We start from the raw sequence: 21,061 nt of genomic DNA, 5'->3' as shown, positions 1-21,061 counted from the left end.
TTAAAATTGAAGCCATGACACATTGAAAAACCGACGCAAGACCAAACGGCGTTCTCTTATACTTAAATGCACCCATCGGAGTGATAAATGCAGTTAAATCTTGTGAACACTGCGTCAATTCTATTTGATGATATGCTTGTGTAAGAACACGAGTTGTGAATTCTTTTGAATCACCTAAAGATGTTAAAAGTTCATCTATGTTGGGTAAAGGAAATTTATCGACTACAACCTCCCTGTTTAATGATCTTAAATCACAGCACAATCTTATCTCGCCATTGGGTTTATTCACGACAACTATTGGCGCCAACCATTCCGTTGCTTCTACAGAAGTAATGATATCTTGTTTCTACAATTTTTTTAATTCCTGTTCCATTTTTTCTTGTATTGCTATTGGAATTCTCCTTACTTTTGCAATAACATGTACAGCATCCTTTTTCAATTTTATACAATGTTTATAACCTTTTAAACATCCTAAACCTGGTCGGAAAAGTTCGGGAAATTCTTCAATGATGCAATTCACTTTAGATTTCACCTCTTGAATTTGAACCTGGGGATAAGAATTTGGATTCAAAATAACACCAAGTAAACGTTGATGAGGCCACCCAATTAAACAATCACCAAGTTTTGAAATATAGACCTTTCCCACAATTATCCTTTTCCCCATTTCTATGGATGCATTAAAATAACCAATCACACTAATGGGAGCACCCCCATAACCACCTGGACATACATCATTCTACAAAGCTTATTCTTACTTTTAAAATATTCCTCATAAATTTCTTTAGGAATAATTGTAATGCGTGCACAAGAATCAAATTTCATCTCTAATTCCATACCATCAATCTTGACTTTACCAGTAGGATGATCTTTCTAACTTTTATCTTTTACCTGACATATAACTTCTTTTATTTCTTTGTTGACCAGTTTTTTTTTCCTTTGTTTTACAGAATTTTACAAAATGTCCTTTTTTCCCACACCCATGACATACAAAACTCATTGCTGGACAAAACTTTGAGTTTGCCTCTTTTACCTGAGAAACATCCTCCTTCACCTCTTCCACCTTCTCTTCTAACTTTCCTTTGTCATTCTTTAACTCATTTACACATTTCAACATATGCTCAAATCTCTTTGCTATACTAATTACTTCTTCCAGAAGTGGTTCGTCCTTTAGCCATAATTCCTCTCTGATCTTATCCTCTCTACACTTCAAAACAAACTGATCTCTTATACGCTCTTCATTCGCTGCACCATACTTACAGGTAGAAGACAATTTTCTTAAAGCAGTTATATACTCCTCAACTGACTCATCTTTTCCTTGTTCACGTTTCCCAAAATGATATCCTTCCATTATTGTACTCACACGAGGTAAATAATGTTTATCCAGTTGCAACAAACACACTTCATACTCATCTAACCCCCTTTGTTCCTGTGGAGACAAATCCCGTAAATTTTCAAGTACTTCCTGTCCCTCTCTCCCTAGACAATGTAACAACAACAAATGTTTTCTCTCTGCACTTAAATTTGTGCTACAAACCTTAGCATAATATGCAAATATCTTTTTCCACTTACTCCATTTAACTTTTGTTTCTCCTGGATCACTTAAAAAAAACAGAGGTGTAGTTACATTTTGCATTTCTAATTTTTGAAAATATATAACCCTTACTATGCACTATATACTTTCTTAACACTAATTCCTATTTACCTATATATATTCCACATAAAATCACACCATTTCTAAACATAAACTACTAAAATAGAAAATATACAATGCACATTTTTCTTCCTTAAACAATATATGATGTTAAACCTATGTCGATGTGCAAACAATCTAAAAACAATTCCTTATTCCTTAATTAATTCATTTAAACTTGCGTAGATGAAGACTTCAGATGACTTCTTCATTTCACTCGCCCAAATTCCTCAGTGTTTTTATAACTACCGCTTTAAATCAGTTTTATTTTCCAATGTACTCTTTCAAATAACGTTGTACAAGAAGTCTAAAATCACACGCAGATCTTCCGATTCCCTTCACAACGTTATGACGTATCTTCATGCGCAAGGTCTCACACAGTTTTCCCATTTCTCTTCACAACGTTGTGATGTATCAAGCCACTCCTGCTCACGCGCTGTTTCCCATTTGTCATTCACCGAATCCCTCAGTCAGATTCTATAACGTCATCACTTCACTCGAGCCAGTGAACTAGAAAGAGCTCCTCAAACTATCAAAACGGTAACGGTCAACTCTTATCTTTTCACGATGTTTAACTCAATTCTTACGTTTTTCTCATTTTCCAACAACGTATTGTTCAGCTATTTTCCCTTTCTACTTTCACCACAATACTTTTACATAAAACTGCCGCTGGAGAAGTTATTTTAATTTTCCTTACTTCTCTTTTTTTAACACTGCCGCTTTAGAAAGGGAAAATTATAAATACTTTTCTTTTATCCACACTTCGAATACTTTAAAATTTTCAAATTCCTTCCCAACCTCCAATTAACTTAAATTACCGCCGCTGGGGAAAACTTTAATTTTCCCAAAAAATACTACTGCCGCTGTGGAAGTTTAAACATAAAATTGATTACACTTATGAATTTTAAAAGAATACACTTCCAAAAATGTTCCTCTTTTCTTCTTCAAGAAATAACAATTCTCTTCTCGATAATTACAGTCAATCAAACATGAAACCACTTAGCTTGATGTTAAGGTGCTCTTCTTCTTTTCTACATCCAGTCCTCATCGCCGATGAAAAGTTATGAATAAATACAATTAAGAGTGTACTCTTGTTATCAGGTTTATTCATATACACCCTAACCATCAGCTAGCAAACAGCAACTGACAAAAGTAGAATCCCCAAACATCAGGTACTCTAGGTTCTAAAGAATGCACAGGTAATGAAGATAGAGAGAATACTACAGATCTGATATGAACAGATTAAATAAGTGTGGTACCAGGACGCAGCCCTGTTTTAATCCAATAGTAGTATACACTTTTCTCGATAGGCAGGTACCTTTACCAAGTTTTACTTGTGTCCAGGTGTTGGAATAAAATAATAACCATCCCCTCAGTATGCTCTCTGGTATTTCCCAAGCTTTTAACTTTGCCCACAGGTGATTCGGGTCCACACTGTCAAAGGCAGCTTTTAGACCTATAAAACACAGGTGCAGGTCCTGTTTCTCACGCTGGCATTTTTCGGCAACCATTATAATAGATAGGATATTCAAAGTTGTTCCAATTCCTTCTCTGAATCCCGTTTGATTAATTGGAATCAGGTCTCTTTCTCCGGACCAGTTTACCAGGTCTTTCAGAAGTAATGATGCGAAGTATTTAGCTTCAACGTTCTGCAATGCGATTAATCTGTAATTGAGTGGGTTAGTTCTTTCTCCACCTTTGTATATGGGCATTATTATAGAGCCTTGCCAGCTGTCCGGAACTTGGTTATTGATCTGCACATCGGCAAAGAGTTTCTCAAAGTGAGAGCTCCAGTATTCTGTTGCGTGTTTGTAGATCGCTTGCGGAATGCTATTCGGCCCTGGAGCCCCGTTGCTTTTACCCTTTTTAATTATTTTTGCTATCTCCTCTGCAGAGTAGAAGTCATGAATTACTACTGGCATGGTTGTTTTGCGTTGGTCTATTGTTAAGGACTGACGGCGACTTTCTTCATCAGAGTTCATTTTTTTCAGTTTTTACAAAATGGATTGTTTCTGTGGGGCTTTTGATAGGTTTTCTTTAAATTTAAGCAAGAGGAAGCTGACCCATTCCGTTTCCTGCACATTCGATGTTAAGGTGTTTCAAAGTCTAGTCAATTGATTTATTGTCTTCCAAAATGTATTTGAATTTGGGTGCTTAATGCTAAATAGCAATTTAGACCAAAAGCTCTCAGTTTTCCTTTTTTCGAATTCCCAGACCTTCTTTTTGTATTCTTTTCTTTGTAGATGAAAAGTCTCCAATAGTCGTCCATCTGTGTTATTTCATTGTAGCTCCTTTTGTGTTCTTCGTAAGGCCCTTCTTAGATCTTGCACCTCTGTTGGGAGTTTGCTAACTAGACAGGGTCTTTTGTCCTTCATATCCGGGACTTTCATTTTCGTCTTTAGTTTCTCTAAGAAGAGAGACCAGTCTTGAATCCTATTCATTGGAGCACTTCCTAATTCAGCCAGTATCTCCATTATTATCGAAAACCACTCAGTTTTATTTGTATTTGTCCAATGTATGCGTTTTTGATTAATTGTGTCCATTTGGCCCTCAAGTATGTGAGATGGTTGAAATCTTTCCATGCAGAATTTAAATTTGATGTGTTGCATCGCATGATCACTCATGGGGGTATAATCTCTGTGAAAACTGGCTAGAAATGAAATTAGCAAAAGACTTAGAATTGTAAATCCATATGTTGATTGGGCCCGCGGGCCGTAGTAAGTTTTTTTTGACGGACGGTCTTCATCTATCCTTCCATTCAGTACTCGCATACCTTGATACTCAAGATCTGTCACTAATTGCTGGCCCAGTCGGTCCGTTCGTGTCCTCGCCCCAACTTGAGACTGTTATGGGACACACCAGTACATATTATCTGCTGTCAGTATTTCGTCTTCTTCTGGTGAAAATATCAGGTTTGAATTGAAGTCGCCAGTCACTATTATATTCCACGAGGGCTCAGTACTGCGAAGGCCCGTAATTACTTTGCTCAGTAGAGCATTTTTTATCATTTTGACTGGGAATTTAGGTTGTGTATAGTAATTAATCAAGATTGTGTTCCTCTTGTTAGATGCATTTTGTTCCGAAAATTTAATTAGTTGGATACTTGGGTCAGGAGATTTAAGCTGTTCCGAATTAATTATTAAGGATGTAGATACGTAAACTGTCAGGCCGCCTATTGCGCGACCATAGTTTTTACATTTTTCCCCTGCTACAGTATAGTGGACGAAGCCTGCTAGCGGGATATCTTCTTGCAACCATGTTTCTTGTAGGGCAATTATATCGCAATTAGCTCACTTTTCTAAAGCTACTCCGTCCTCTAGCAATTTTTTTGCCACTGCTATGTTCCACGATAGTAAATGAATGCCATCAATTGCTACGTGTTTCTCCCTTTCGCTCTTAGGTCAGTTTTTCCTCTTATTGTTTAGTAAGCTGGGAAACCAATTCCATTGATCCGTTGTTATTATGGACTCCCCTACTCTATCTACATCTACTCCTTCCTGGTAGTGGGATTTCTCACTTCTGCCTTTAGCATTGTATAAAATTGAGTAGACTTGCTTTTGAGGTGCGCTCTTATCTAATTTTCTGTTAGTTTGCTGTCTGCAGGATTTCTTTGAGGGAAACAGATAACGAGGAGTACTGGGCATTGATAATTGTATGTCCCATGTTTGAAATAGGTCCGATCTTCTTAGTATCGATTGCACTATCCCTGGCGTTTTCCAGGTGGTTAATGTTTGTTCTTTTGTTTCATCATTGTTCCCCTGAAGAAATTGTATCAATTCTAGATCTGTAGATTGAATATCGCTTAGTTCCTTAATTTCGGCCATAAGTTTCAAAATATTGCTCCTATTCAAAATGTCATGACAGCCCTGTGTCTCGTACTCAGGTTTTTCAAATTATTTGGTGATATTTATCGTCGAGTTTGTAGAGCCTGTCATTATTTCTTTTCCATCGTGATAATTTGGCTGCATATTTTCCTGATTTGATATACAAAAGCTTAATTTGCTTTGATTCAAATTGCATTGTGTTTCTGATGTACCTCTTGATGTTTGACATTGGGGTGCTTCAGCTGTATCTTGGTCTACCATTTCTATCGCTGTTTGTAGTGAAGAGACAGTCTTTACCTTTTCCACTACTTCTGTACAATGTTCCGTGTGTGTTTGGATGATTCCACAATCTGATACCCTGATTGTAGGTGGGTCCCAAGCTGGTTTATGTACGTTCAGCTGGATTTGAGGTTTTAATATTGGTTTTGTCTCAGTTGTTTTAGGGTGCCCCTCTGTGTAATGGCTTCCTAAAGCTATAACTTTATCCTGAGGTTGCATGCTCTTCTGGGTTTCTATTACCTGCATCTTTTCTTCAATACAAATATGGCAGATTTTTTAGTCTTCCTGATTTGTAGTTCTACTATTGTTTTCGTTGGATCCAGACCTGGTTATTAAGTTTGCGGTTGACGGCACTTTCTGCTTATATTTCGTCGTTTGTGAGGAACTAACCTCTCTTTCTAATATTTGTGAGCCCTTAAAGTCTTAAAGATCTGATTTGTGTCAATAATCTTTTCATCTCCTCCTGCAGTAGAGATGGCTAAGTTGTTTAATTTTATTTCCGGGCTTAGATTTAGAAAATATAGGGTATATTCTGATACCAGACAGCGACTCTGAAACACATTTTTTGTTCCTAGCTTTCCTTTCTTTCTTTCGTTGTCTCTTTGATTGTATTTGCTTTTTTGGTTGTAGAACAATAGCATCATTTGCTGCTATTTCTTTTGTATCATCCTTACTTTCGACATTACCAGGTTTAGTGATTTGTTCTTCGTAGTTTTGCCCTAAGGTAAGGTAAGCATCCATTTGAGGTTGCTGCTTATTTATAGGAGCTCTGTGTCGTTCTGTCTCAGGTGCTAGATTGATAAAGCATTTATTTAAGGTAAGAATCTGTTCTAGCATTGTTGGTAATAAGCTCGATTTATCTAGAAAAGGTCCGCAGGTACAGGGGAGTAATTGATTGTGCTCTTTTGATTAAATTATTTGAATTGTCCAGTTTCATGTTTATCCCAGCTATTTATGATGCAATTACATTCATTAAATCTATTTGTATGTCTAATTTATCTGATTGCATTATTAACGTTGTTGATGATGTTTGCAATGCTTGTAGAAGTGGAGTAATAAAATCTGGTTGCCCTTCAGTGTTCAGGGAATTTACATTGTCCTGGTTTTTGATGACTTGTGATGTCTCTCGTTTAGTGATGGTGATGTATTTACTCTGAAGTCTGTAGGCATATGTTGGCTTTCATTGTGACATATACTGGCTGATTGATACTCCGCTTCTTTACTTCCAGTTTCTTCCTCTAAGGCTGCCTCTTTATCTACTGTATTTTTGTCGACCGATGGCTCCTCCGTTTTGTATAGCATGGATTAAGTCAGAGATGAGCAAGATCCTCAATGCTTGAGTGTAAAGATTGTGTAGAGTTTGGTTGACCTTTACTTAATACTTCCGAATTTGGACTAGTTATAATATCCGATATAACCTCACTAATTAGTGTCCTGTGACCCTTACATCTTTTTGAGGTTAACGGAGGGTCTTGCTGCGTTGTTATGTTTTTAAAATCATTGGAGACCATATGTACTGTCGCTAGTGTGATAAGGCTATTTTTTATTGGAATTTTCTAATTTTTTTTTTTTTGTCTATGTCTTCCAGAAGTTCTGTCCTTGTAAGCAAGTTACAATTTTCGCTAAGTTGTAGATTTGAGTTCTCAGGAGTCGTCATTTGAATTGCATCTTCCCTCCTCTGATCAATCCCTGCTGGATGTTTTAAGGGAGCTATAGGAGTCATCAAAACCGGGACTTCCCCTGTTGTTGCAACCAGGGCTGATCCAGGGTCCTTTAAGAATTGAAATCGTAGATTCTGTGTGTTTTTTTTATTTGAAACAGCCTTTTCAAATAAAGAGGCTATTGGTGAGATTAATGGGTGTACATTAGTGCTGCATGTATACATACAATTTTCACAATGATGTTCCCATTTATAACAAAGGCAAAAAAACATTGTCTATATCTACACCTTCATTTTCCAACACAGTAAGCATATACATTAGAAATTCCTGAGCATCTTGTTGGATATTTTGCGTAAATTGTGTGGAACCAGAACATACATCCAAAAGATTGCAAACATCACGAAGACTTTGTATTTCACTTGTATCAGTTCTCAATTTTTCATAAATGGAATGCAACAAGGAACAAAACCTTTTTTCCCGATTCTCCATAATTTGCTGTTGCATACCTTCAAGAAAGAATACAACATTGACCACCACATTAGCATAGCAGTTGACATCTGCACTATTTTCAAACTGATAACCAACAATCTCTTCCATAGTGTCCTTTTTCTTTTTGCTTGCAGTGAAAACATTATCATGTTATTTCCTTCTCCATACCTTCACTATAGATATTCCAATACCTTCTTTTTCAAGCTACTACATGCTTTTCAAATACAGGATATTGACCTAAATTAGGAGCATGTCTTCTTCTTAACCTATTATACTCTTTTACACAGTTTGCATCTGCAGTAACCTTTGTGTCATCAAAATCAATCAAAAACAAACCAGATAATGTTCTGACTCGCGACAAAGCAACATATGCCATACCCTCTTTAAACACACTATTTCCAATGGTCACCAAAGCACTGTCAACACTTAATCCTTGAGATTTATGAATAGTCACTGCATATGCCAGAGAAAGTGGAAACTGTTTTCTACGGACTTATAAATCTTTAACAAGCAAAAAACGAACTGAACAACGACGAATTTGTTTAACTTCTTCAATATGATCAAATTAAATTTTTAAGAATTCAATACCATCTTTATTCTGATAATTAACAAAATCCACAACTTTACCCATTGCTCCATTAGCTAAACCTTTTTCTATATCCAAATTATGCCTTAAAATGACTCGACAGTTTCTAAATGCATATAGATTCTTTTCTAAACCAGCAGTTTTCGATATCAATTTATCTAAAGAATCCAATTTTGACTTCAGTTTTTCTGTCAAAATAATAGATATTCCTTGATCTTCTCTTTAGTCGATGGCTTCCATTTTTATTATTTCTTCATTTTCTAGTTTCAAAAGTTGTTTGTTAAATATACAACACTCGCGTAGTGTTGGCATTAAGCAGATTACAGATTTGTTTTTTACAATTTTCATGTATATTTTCTCAGGAACTATATCTTCATTTGGAAACAAGTTGGAAAGTAATCGAGAATAGTATCGTAATCAACATCATTTGCCTGTCGCATATTTGTAATGGGTACTTTGTATTCAAAATATGACCAAATGTTCACGTTTCCAACACTACCCACAGACTTTCTGGTGTCTTCATGTGCGTACTGGTTGTCCTTTTACGGGAGTAAGTTGCAGAAGATCTCTGAAAACTATAACATGTTTTCCTCCAAATAACACGTCATACTCTGTTTAAAGAATTTGCTGCATTCTTAAATGCACAAAAGCAAGCATTAAGTTTGAAACCATGCTTACCTCGTCAATATTCAGAAGTTTCATTTTCTTCAGCACTCTTGAAACTTCACAACAAGCTTCTCCAGATAGTTTGTGATATTCCAATTTGTTTTCATGCTCCACAAGTAGCATTAGTAAACGATGTAATGTAATTCCCTTGATGTTGTGTGCTGCCAACCCTGTTGGAGCAGTTGCAACACAAGACATATGTGACTCAGTTGTTTTCTGTAGATAACTGGTGATTACTTTAATTAAGAAACGTTTCCTGTTCCAGCATGTCCACTCACATACATTCGGATAGGTTGAAAGGATGTACATGTGCATTCTTTCTTTTCCTGAAGAAATCCATGGTCGATCTGTTGTCTCACTTGCTGTTAAATTTCTGTTCAACGTTTAAAATGTTCTTCCAAGTTTGCTAAGTCCGTTTCATCTTCTTGAGCTTGATGCATTGCTGTTTCCACCTCATTCGTGGCGATGGTGGTTGTCCTAGTGGAACCTGACTCAGCGCAGCAGAACTTTGACTGTCTTGAGGACTGTCTATAGCAATCTCAGCCGCAATTGTAGCTTCTTGATCAGTTTCATCATTTAACATTTTCACATAATGTGCAAAAGCACTGTATTCTATGCTATCTTTACAAGCATTGAAGGAATCTTCATAGCTCTGGAAATCTCCAAGTAATTCCAGTTCTGAACGCCACGGCTTGAACGGTTGCAAAAGGGCTAAACAGTAAAATTCCCTTTTATCAGCAGTGTTGCAACTTAGCTTCCTTTGATTAATCAAATTTCCTTTTTTGTTTGTTTTACTAGACGTACTTCGGAACCAATGACTCCATATTTTCCATCATTGATGTTCCCTGTAATATTCCTTTTAAAAGTGTAGTTTTGCAGCACTTCATAGAGACACATGTTCTCAAGATGATGACTTCTGTTTGGATAATATGTGTCCAACATTTTAGTTTCTAAAATATCTGTACTTTCTGGATCTTTTTCTGCTAAATATTAAATTTCTTCAACAGTTTTTCAGTACCCGATTTTGCATTGCTGCAAGCCCTAGACTCACACAAATTATTCTTCTAGATTGGGAGTAAAGACTTGCAGTGGAGTAGTGTGGCTCACTGGTTAGAGGCGGCAGGCCTGAGAGCAGAAGTCAGCCTGGGACCAGGGTTCAATTCCCGACGCGGCAGGGTCGTGGACCTTGGTCAGCGGACTCGATAATTCTCCCTTCGGTGCTTACTCTAATCAGGGGTTCCACTCGGCAACTCTGGGCATTAGCTTGCCTAATCTCCACAACGGCCACACCAATTCCAGGGATGCCTGGCTCCACCTTGGGGACTCCCAGCAAGGGACCATCCCACAGGGAAAGCCAGGACGGGTTCCCCAGAGTGATACAGCGCCGGGACGCCCCGTTGCTGGGGCAGCTGTGCGCTTTACAAGTATACTACATTTACATTTACATTTACAGATGATAACCAATCTGAGCATTCATATGCTCCAATTTCTCTATGCGATAACATCTTCAAACTGAAACTGTATAATTTCTTACTTAGAGTCTTCTCTTGAGAAATCTCTTCCCACATTTCTTTCAATTCCGTCTTTTTGGGTTTTGTAATGTAAGACGTCACATATTGAGCAACAGCAATGGAATTGTCCGCAACGTATTTAATATCCATGTTAGCATTCCACATGGACAGAATAACTGGATTGTCATCATTTATGTATTTGTATTCTTCGTTTCTTCTTAAGTTGTAGTTGGAGACTTTCTTGTAATGGTATATCGCAAAGATGACATAAAACTGTTCACTCTTCCGTTGGATATTACAGGAGGTGGAAATGCAAAATGACATTTGGTGCAGAACTTATCCTCAGACTTGTACTTTCGTCGACAGTATTTTCCACATCGGTGGCTTTGGAATCGTAAGACTTGTTCTCTTAATTTGTTTTCTTCTGTTCTTTTGGGTACAGCACATGTGGCATATTGTTCAATAAAAGACAAAACAGTATCATCCGCTTCTGTTCCAAATTTGGGGGCATCCTAGATCCATAACAGCATATGTATATGAGAAGCACCTCTTTCTTGATACTCCTTTCTCCAAAAGAATTCCACAACTTCTCCAAGAGGAGGATTTTTTTTTCTGCAGATAAAAGACATCAGAGCTTCAAATCTATGATTGAAATACCTGCATACAGTAACATGATCCAATGAGCACAATTCCCCAGGTGTCTTGTATTCAATATGTGGTTAGTATTTGGTATTGATAAAAATATCCGTGTAGAAATCAATCCAATCAAAGTCTTTGCGTCATCTGTGTGTATCTTACAGGGGTATGTATAGTGGCTCCTATATTGGAAAATGATTCAATAGGGCTTTAAAAATTTTGGGTATGCTGCATGAACAGTTCCTGCCGAAGGCTCAGTGTAGTATTTATTCCAAATTGGAACAGCGTCTGTAGCTTTGTAACGGTTGACGAGTCTGGTGGGCTGCTCAGTGTTCAAATATGTGCAGCTGCGTGGTGTCTGAGGCAACAGGCTGGTGGGCTGCTCAGTGTTCAGATATAATTTACAACAAGGGGTGGTGATGGACAGAGTCTCTGAATTAAGCAGAATACTCTCACCCAGTCAAGAGATCAGGGCTAGATCCAACACCGTTTTTTAGCTCATTGCACCATCCCAGTTTCAGAACCTGGCTGTATGCAAATTAGTCTGTCCCTGGCCCAGTGCATCATGGGAACAGGGCAGACCAGACTACAAAAGCCAATTCTTACACTGGGAAGGAAACAAGCTTCCGGGGACCGGTTTCTGGCATTTCAGCCGTCTTCAGCCCGGCTTGCTTGAATCCTGATGGTGCAATGAGCAAGGGACTCACATCTGAGTATACCCTTCCACGCTTAGGGTGGACAAAATAATTTACAACAAGGGGTGGTGATGGACAGAGTCTCTGAATTAAGCAGAATACTCTCACCCAGTCAAGAGATCAGGGCTGGATCCAACACCGTTTTTTAGCTCAATGCACCATCCCAGTTTCAGAACCTGGCTGTATGCAAATTAGTCTGTCCCTGGCCCAGTGCATCATGGGAACAGGGCAGACCAGACTACAAAAGCCAATTCTTACACTGGGAAGGAAACAAGCTTCCGGGGACCGGTTTCTGGCATTTCAGCCGTCTTCGGCCCGGCTTGCTTGAATCCTGATGGTGCAATGAGCAAGGGACTCACATCTGAGTATACCCTTCCACGCTTAGGGTGGACAAAATAATTTACAACAAGGGGTGGTGATGGACCGAGTCTCTGAATTAAGCAGAATACTCTCACCCAGTCAAGAGATCAGGGCTAGATCCAACACCGTTTTTTAGCTCATTGCACCATCCCAGTTTCAGAACCTGGCTGTATGCAAATTAGTCTGTCCCTGGCCCAGTGCATCATGGGAACAGGGCAGACCAGACTACAAAAGCCAATTCTTACACTGGGAAGGAAACAAGCTTCCGGGGACCGGTTTCTGGCATTTCAGCCGTCTTCGGCCCGGCTTGCTTGAATCCTGATGGTGCAATGAGCAAGGGACTCACATCTGAGTATACCCTTCCACGCTTAGGGTGGACAAAATAATTTACAACAAGGGGGGGTGATGGACAGAGTCTCTGAATTAAGCAGAATACTCTCACCCAGTCAAGAGATCAGGGCTAGATCCAACACCGTTTTTTAGCTCATTGCACCATCCCAGTTTCAGAACCTGGCTGTATGCAAATTAGTCTGTCCCAGGCCCAGTGCATCATGGGAACAGGGCAGACCAGACTACAAAAGCCAATTCTTACACTGGGAAGGAAACAAGCTTCCGGGGACCGGTTTCTGGCATTTCAGCCGTCTTCGGCCCGGCTTGCTTGAATCCTGATGGTGCAATGAGCAAGGGACTCACATCTGAGTATACCCTTCCACGCTTAGGGTGGACAAAATAATTTACAACAAGGGGTGGTGATGGACAGAGTCTCTGAATTAAGCAGAATACTCTCACCCAGTCAAGAGATCAGGGCTAGATCCAACACTGTTTTTTAGCTCATTGCACCATCCCAGTTTCAGAACCTGGCTGTATGCAAATTAGTCTGTCCCTGGCCCAGTGCATCATGGGAACAGGGCAGACCAGACTACAAAAGCCAATTCTTACACTGGGAAGGAAACAAGCTTCCGGGGACCGGTTTCTGGCATTTCAGCCGTCTTCGGCCCGGCTTGCTTGAATCCTGATGGTGCAATGAGCAAGGGACTCACATCTGAGTATACCCTTCCACGCTTAGGGTGGACAAAATAATTTACAACAAGGGGTGGTGATGGACAGAGTCTCTGAATTAAGCAGAATACTCTCACCCAGTCAAGAGATCAGGGCTAGATCCAACACCGTTTTTTAGCTCATTGCACCATCCCAGTTTCAGAACCTGGCTGTATGCAAATTAGTCTGTCCCTGGCCCAGTGCATCATGGGAACAGGGCAGACCAGACTACAAAAGCCAATTCTTACACTGGGAAGGAAAAAAGCTTCCAGGGACCTGTTTCTGGCATTTCAGCCGTCTTCGGCCCGGCTTGCTTGAATCCTGATGGTGCAATGAGCAAGGGACTCACATCTGAGTATACCCTTCCACGCTTAGGGTGGACAAAATAATTTACAACAAGGGGTGGTGATGGACAGAGTCTCTGAATTAAGCAGAATACTCTCACCCAGTCAAGAGATCAGGGCTAGATCCAACACCGTTTTTTAGCTCATTGCACCATCCCAGTTTCAGAACCTGGCAGTATGCAAATTAGTCTGTCCCTGGCCCAGTGCATCATGGGAACAGGGCAGACCAGACTACAAAAGCCAATTCTTACACTGGGGAGGAAACAAGCTTCCGGGGACCGGTTTCTGGCATTTCAGCCGTCTTCGGCCCGGCTTGCTTGAATCCTGATGGTGCAATGAGCAAGGGACTCACATCTGAGTATACCCTTCCACGCTTAGGGTGGACAAAATAATTTACAACAAGGGGTGGTGATGGACAGAGTCTCTGAATTAAGCAGAATACTCTCACCCAGTCAAGAGATCAGGGCTAGATCCAACACCGTTTTTTAGCTCATTGCACCATCCCAGTTTCAGAACCTGGCTGTATGCAAATTAGTCTGTCCCTGGCCCAGTGCATCATGGGAACAGGGCAGACCAGACTACAAAAGCCAATTCTTACACTGGGAAGGAAAGAAGCTTCCGGGGACCGGTTTCTGGCATTTCAGCCGTCTTCGGCCCGGCTTGCTTGAATCCTGATGGTGCAATGAGCAAGGGACTCACATCTGAGTATACCCTTCCACGCTTAGGGTGGACAAAATAATTTACAACAAGGGGTGGTGATGAACAGAGTCTCTGAATTAAGCAGAATACTCTCACCCAGTCAAGAGATCAGGGCTAGATCCAACACCGTTTTTTAGCTCATTGCACCATCCCAGTTTCAGAACCTGGCTGTATGCAAATTAGTCTGTCCCTGGCCCAGTGCATCATGGGAACAGGGCAGACCAGACTACAAAAGCCAATTCTTACACTGGGAAGGAAACAAGCTTCCGGGGACCGGTTTCTGGCATTTCAGCCGTCTTCGGCCCGGCTTGCTTGAATCCTGATGGTGCAATGAGCAAGGGACTCACATCTGAGTATACCCTTCCACGCTTAGGGTGGACAAAATAATTTACAACAAGGGGTGGTGATGGACAGAGTCTCTGAATTAAGCAGAATACTCTCACCCAGTCAAGAGATCAGGGCTAGATCCAACACCGTTTTTTAGCTCATTGCACCATCCCAGTTTCAGAACCTGGCTGTATGCAAATTAGTCTGTCCCTGGCCCAGTGCATCATGGGAACAGGGCAGACCAGACTACAAAAGCCAATTCTTACACTGGGAAGGAAACAAGCTTCCGGGGACCGGTTTCTGGTATTTCAGCCGTCTTCGGCCCGGCTTGCTTGAATCCTGATGGTGCAATGAGCAAGGGACTCACATCTGAGTATACCCTTCCACGCTTAGGGTGGACAAAATAATTTACAACAAGGGGTGGTGATGGACAGAGTCTCTGAATTAAGCAGAATACTCTCACCCAGTCAAGAGATCAGGGCTAGATCCAACACCGTTTTTTAGCTCATTGCACCATCCCAGTTTCAGAACCTGGCTGTATGCAAATTAGTCTGTCCCTGGCCCAGTGCATCATGGGAACAGGGCAGACCAGACTACAAAAGCCAATTCTTACACTGGGAAGGAAACAAGCTGAAATAGCTGTTGGGACACGAACTTGATATTTAAAAACCGGTGCTGATAAGACAGCATGGTGGCGTGTAAAGCAGCGGGCTGAGGCAATTGTAGAAGTATAGACTTGATTACAATCGCCGATACTGATAGAGCAACTTGGCGTTCTGAAACCCGCTTCTGCGTGGCGTGTGCTGCCTCGTAATAATCCAGAAGACTTCCTTTTTCTTTCTAATTTTGTCTCCACCGTTATTGTTTGGGATGTGGATTCTTTCCAAAATTCGCCATCTAATGTCTGACGGTTTATGTTTGAATTCGGAAAAGTGGCTGACAAGGGGAGCAGTGTGTTTCACAGTTCTTATGCCATAAGCAAGCATTAAGTTTGAAACCATGCTTACCTCGTCAATATTCAGAAGTTTAATTTTCATCAGCACTCTTGAAACTTCACAACAAGCTTCTCCAGATAGTTTGTGATATTCCAATTTGTTTTCATGCTCCACAAGTAGCATTAGTAAACGATGTAATGTAATTCCTTTGATGTTGTGTGCTGCCAACCCTGTTGGAGCAGTTGCAACACAAGACATATGTGACTCAGTTGTTTTCTGTAGATGTGTTTCACAGTTCTTATGTCATAAGAACTGTGAAACACACTGCTCCCCTTGAACGCACTGTTCAACTCATTTAACTTTAGTGCTGGACTTTTTGCATAATACAATCTTCTGACTAACTTCCGCATTTGAGTATGATGTACTGCCAAAATCCTGAAATAGTGAAAAACACCTTGTAAATGTAAATGTAGTAGTACTTGTATAGCGCCCGAATCGACCCCTGAAGGGGTATCCCAGGCGCCTGTACGCATACCGCTGTGGAACCCTTCCTGGCTTTCCAGGTGAAGTGCCCTCTCCTGGGCACCCCCAAGGTGAAGCCAGGCATCCTAGCGTTGTTGGGGCCGTTGACATACTTTCCTAGAAAGACATGCCAAAGAATGACCTTGCAAACCAGTATTTGTTCTTACTCTACAAGGGTCTAGGCCTTGCAACATCTTAATCTTTTGTTTAACACTTTTTTTAGTATATGTTCGTAAGAAATTGCGTAAAAGATCAATAGATTCTTGTTGTACACTACAAATACTACTGCAATCCCAAGTAAGCAATGGAGCTTTAGGATGTCTACCTAGAACTTCATGAGCTATCACTTCTTCTGTATTTCTGGGAACCATTTTTTCTTTCTCAATTGAACAACCATTTCTGACATCATAAGCTCAACCACTAGTGTCAACTGCATGCAACAAATCATTGGTCTGAAAATAACTCTCTTCATTAAAGAAAGGCTCAGAAATTGAACTGTGTTACCATTCCCCTAAAAAAACATCACAAAAATGAGTTCTATTAATTACTCTTTTCCTCTTAATATTGGCCTTCATTAAATGGATTGGTTTATCTAGTGATCGAATTCTGTTTAAAGCTAAAATAAATCATTTCTTCTTTACTTCAAAAGCCTTTTGAACAATAGATTCAATGTGCTTCTTCTTTTTATAAAACAGTGCTCTCTTTTTATATTTCTTTTTATCTTTCAGTAAATTATGTACTACTCTATTATACATTATTTTTTTACGGATTTCTTTATATTGATTTTCTCTTCTTTTGGTATAAGTTGTATCCTTTGTATGTATATTGCCTTTTTTCCGTTCCTATTCTTTGCACTATTTTTGTGCTTGGGACATTTTCAGTGTGAGGTTCCGTGACGATTTGAACCCGTGTCTTTAACATTGTCGCAAATACATAATTTTGGTATCAGTGAACCGCAAATGATCCATTTAGTATATCCTGGTGTTTTCGCTATGCTACGAGCAAGAGCACTCCTGTTACAAACACATTTCTGTTCTTCCCATGGCATCCATCTTAGATTACGGCAGACATTTTGTATTCTTTGCCCTCACATAGTCAATGGACACGCAATGACCTCTTTCAATTAAGGACACATAGGCTTTAGCAGGCAATTCACCTTGCTAGTGACACGTGCACCTTAGGCAAGCAACGCTGTGGCAGCATGACTCAGCAAGAGCTGCCTCCCCAGCCTGAGGCCAGTCCTGCTATACTGGTTCTCGTGTCCGTTGGCCTGATCATGATTAGGCGGCCGAAGCTGGTATCCTTGCCCATTTACGACCCCCAAACATCTCTTATCCTACTGTTCTATCTTCTGCACCTGGCTCTGCTCCTTTCCTTCTGGGCCTTTATTAGGGGGAGGTAACGAAATTTACGATGAGGCAGTCCGGGTCTTGAATGAGAAATTGACATGGGATTATGATGGAATAGTGGGAACCCCTCGTTCGTAATGTTTTGACATCAGATATTGTTGACGATCCCTGTGCAACGCCAAATATTTATTGTTTAAGATACAAAGGTTTTTGAATGTGCTAACATGTAAAGAATTTGCCTGAAACCCAATATTCAGTATATAAGGAGCAACCCTCTTTGTACAAATTGAACAGGCTCCTAGATACTGCCCATGTGTAGTTTCTGTGACTTCTGTGTCCCTGCAGTAATAAACCTTTGGTCTTTGACGCCACCATCGAGAAGCCCGTGTTTCTGTTTGTTTGTGCACCGAGGCAGGTAGAACTCCGGGGTCTTCGGGTGTTATCCCTGACACCTCTGGACGGAACCAAAAAGTCCAGAACTCCAATTGGCGCCCAACGTTGGGCGACGTCATTCGGTACCGGTCCAAAAGCCTGAAGAGTTCGAGAAGCTTCGTGTGAAGATTCCAGAGGGAGGCGCCCCACTTCATCGATCCCGGCATATCGCAAAAGTGGCCCGACGTTCTCTTCCACGAGGGTTCCCGTTCGGATGGCTACAGTGGTCCGTTGCTTTGACCGTCGCCCTGTCTTGGACCCGAGGTGCAGTCCTTAGTACGGCGAGACGTGACGGGTTTCTCCTTGGTGACGTCTTCAGTGCCTCAGTTAAGTATTAAGTGGTTGCTAGTTGGTTACTTCGTAAGGGTTGCTCCTGTTTGGATAATCCTTTTAGTTTTTGGTTTGGTTTGGTTTCGTAAGATTATCACTGGTTGTTCTGGTTAAGATAATCATTTGGTTTAGTTTGGGTATCGATACATTTGTTCGCTTTGGTAGGCCTAAGTTCTTGGTTCGAGTGCGCACCTTTTGTTTGTGTTTTGTCTGTTCTGTGTTCCGGATTATAAAATGGTAAGTCGGAAAAAATGTATGTTGTCTTGTTTTAGTTGCAACAGTGATTCCCAGTTGGAGGACTCGTGTTCGGTTCCTCCGATTGGAACTCCCCTTTATGATCTATATTGCAAATTTGGTGTGGGCCCTATCTCTTATAACGAGGTATGGATCCACTATACAGAGAAAGATGGTGTCCTTAGTTGGCCACTGCATGGTAGTTTTGAACCCCAAGTTCTTGATAATTTAGAAACGAAATTGTTCAAGAAGAAAGCCCGGCCGGCAATGTTTGATTCTTTCCGTTATTGGCGAAAAGAATCTAAACAGAGAGAAATTAAAAAGTTGAAGAAAGAACAGAAAAAGCAAGAGTTGACTTTAGAACAGTCTGCTAAGCAGCTGCAACTCAACGAGTCTGAGAAAGCGATGGAGGTGGCCAATAGAGAGCGTAATTTAGCGATAGACAAGTGCTATCCTGCTTTGCCATCGAGTACAGCTAAGATAGTAGAGGACCCCGAAAAGGATCCCCTGTTGTCTTACTTGTTACGATCACCCCCACCGTATGCACAGGGTGCTACGGCTCCACCTATACCGAATTTTCAATTACCGGTTGCTGGACAACCTGGTGTTCCTGCTCCTCTGAATCAAGTTCCTGTACCTCCTGTGGTCAATATTAATGTTCCTTCGACACCCCCTCTTCCAGGGTTGCCGGTTTCTTTACCTATACCTGTATCGCTCACACCTGCTAGTTCACAGGCTATTTTGCCCGCTACTCCTACTGTTCCTGATCTATCTGTTCCAACTGCTACTCTATTTACTGCTTCTGCTAATATTATGACTCCACTTTCTGTTCGTCGGAGAATCACTGATTCTGTCTCTAATATTCTATCTCCCTTCTATAAAACTCTGATTAAGACTCCTACCTCTGACTCTGTGCAGAGACGTAGTCAGCTTCCCAGTACTGAAGAGCGAGGAATATTAGATTCCACTGCTCTTAGATGGGTTTCGAAAGTTGGAAGATATAATGTACAAGATGTATTAGATACGTTTATGCAATGGAACGAACCGACACAACGATATGTGTTCGATGAAATGTGCTTCCTTCTACGTGAGGAATTGGAAAAGGATGACCCTGAATCAAATCTAGAAGAATTAATTAATGTTCAGAAAGAGTTTGCTGCAGGTATGATAGTTGGTCAAAATATAAAAGAAGCGATGGAACTGATTTTAAGTTATAGGAATGACCCATCCCTTCGTTCACCGAGGGAGTTAGAGAAACGTAGTACGAAACAAAATCGTCAATACCCAATGAGGGAGGTTCCACCAATTTGGCGTGAAGCTGTGCAAGCTAATGTAAACCTTGGTATTGCAGCCGCTCCAGCCCAATTCCAGAGAGTATGGATACATATTCCATGGAAGCGAGCTGAAGTATTAGCAGTGAAACAGGCCTTGCCAGATCCGCGTAAAAATCCTGCAGGATACTACAAAGAGTTGGCTCAGACAGTTGACGCTTGTGTATTGAATCTAGCTGACATAGATCTGCTATTTGGTAATGTAGTACCGCAACCAATTTGGGCTAAGATTCGTAAAGAGAATCATCCAGTTGCCCTAGGTGGTGATTGGGCAGCTATAATTGCAGCGGATGGTCAACAAATAGGTGGTTCTAAACCTGAACCCTTAATTGCTAATTTGCCTGGTAGAATAATCGATTTAATGAAAACCCTGATGCCTGCATTACGCGTTAACTGGGACAAATTGTCCGCGTGCAAACAGAAGAAAGACGAAAGCGTCTCCGACTTTTTCACAAGATTCGAGGAGACTTTCGTGGATCATAGTGGTCAGGATATGAGCACAGAAGGAGGCCAGAGATTATTTGTTGATAAATTTGTGCACAATCTGTTGCCAGAACTTAGTGGTAAATTAAAGAATTCTGAAAGTGCGTGGGCTGTCTCTACGACTGCGCAAATACTTGCGACTGCCCAGTACTATGAAAATAGGGATAAAGAGGAGAAAGAAAAATCAGATAAAAAGACGAAAGATTTAAAAACTAAAGTTCTTTTACAGCAAGCATATCCGCCTCGCATGAATAATTCTCATACACAGCAAGGGTCATATCAAAGGACGGAGTATAATTCTCAGAGGCCACAGTACCAATGGAATCAGTGTGCTTATTGCAAAATGGAAGGCCATTATAAGACTGAGTGTCCAGTCTTAGCGCAAAATAATGCTGCGACAGCTCAGAGAGGTCGTGGTAGTTCTATACAAAACTCTAGAGGTCGAGGACGAGGTGCTATGCCTCCACAGACAAGTGATCGCCCTTCTAATCATTTCGATCAGCGAAATGGACAATCTGCCCAACAAAATAGGTCTCAACAGTATCATGTTGAAGACTACTATGAAGCTAGTGAGGAAGTTCAGCCAAGAGAGTACTAGGACAGCCATGGACAAAGAGAGGGAGTAGTATCAGTTCCAGTA

This window comes from Lissotriton helveticus, chromosome 1_1 (assembly GCF_964261635.1).
Source record: "Lissotriton helveticus chromosome 1_1, aLisHel1.1, whole genome shotgun sequence".
NCBI classification, from domain to species: Eukaryota; Metazoa; Chordata; class Amphibia; order Caudata; family Salamandridae; genus Lissotriton; species Lissotriton helveticus.
This window is presented reverse-complemented; position numbering follows the sequence as displayed.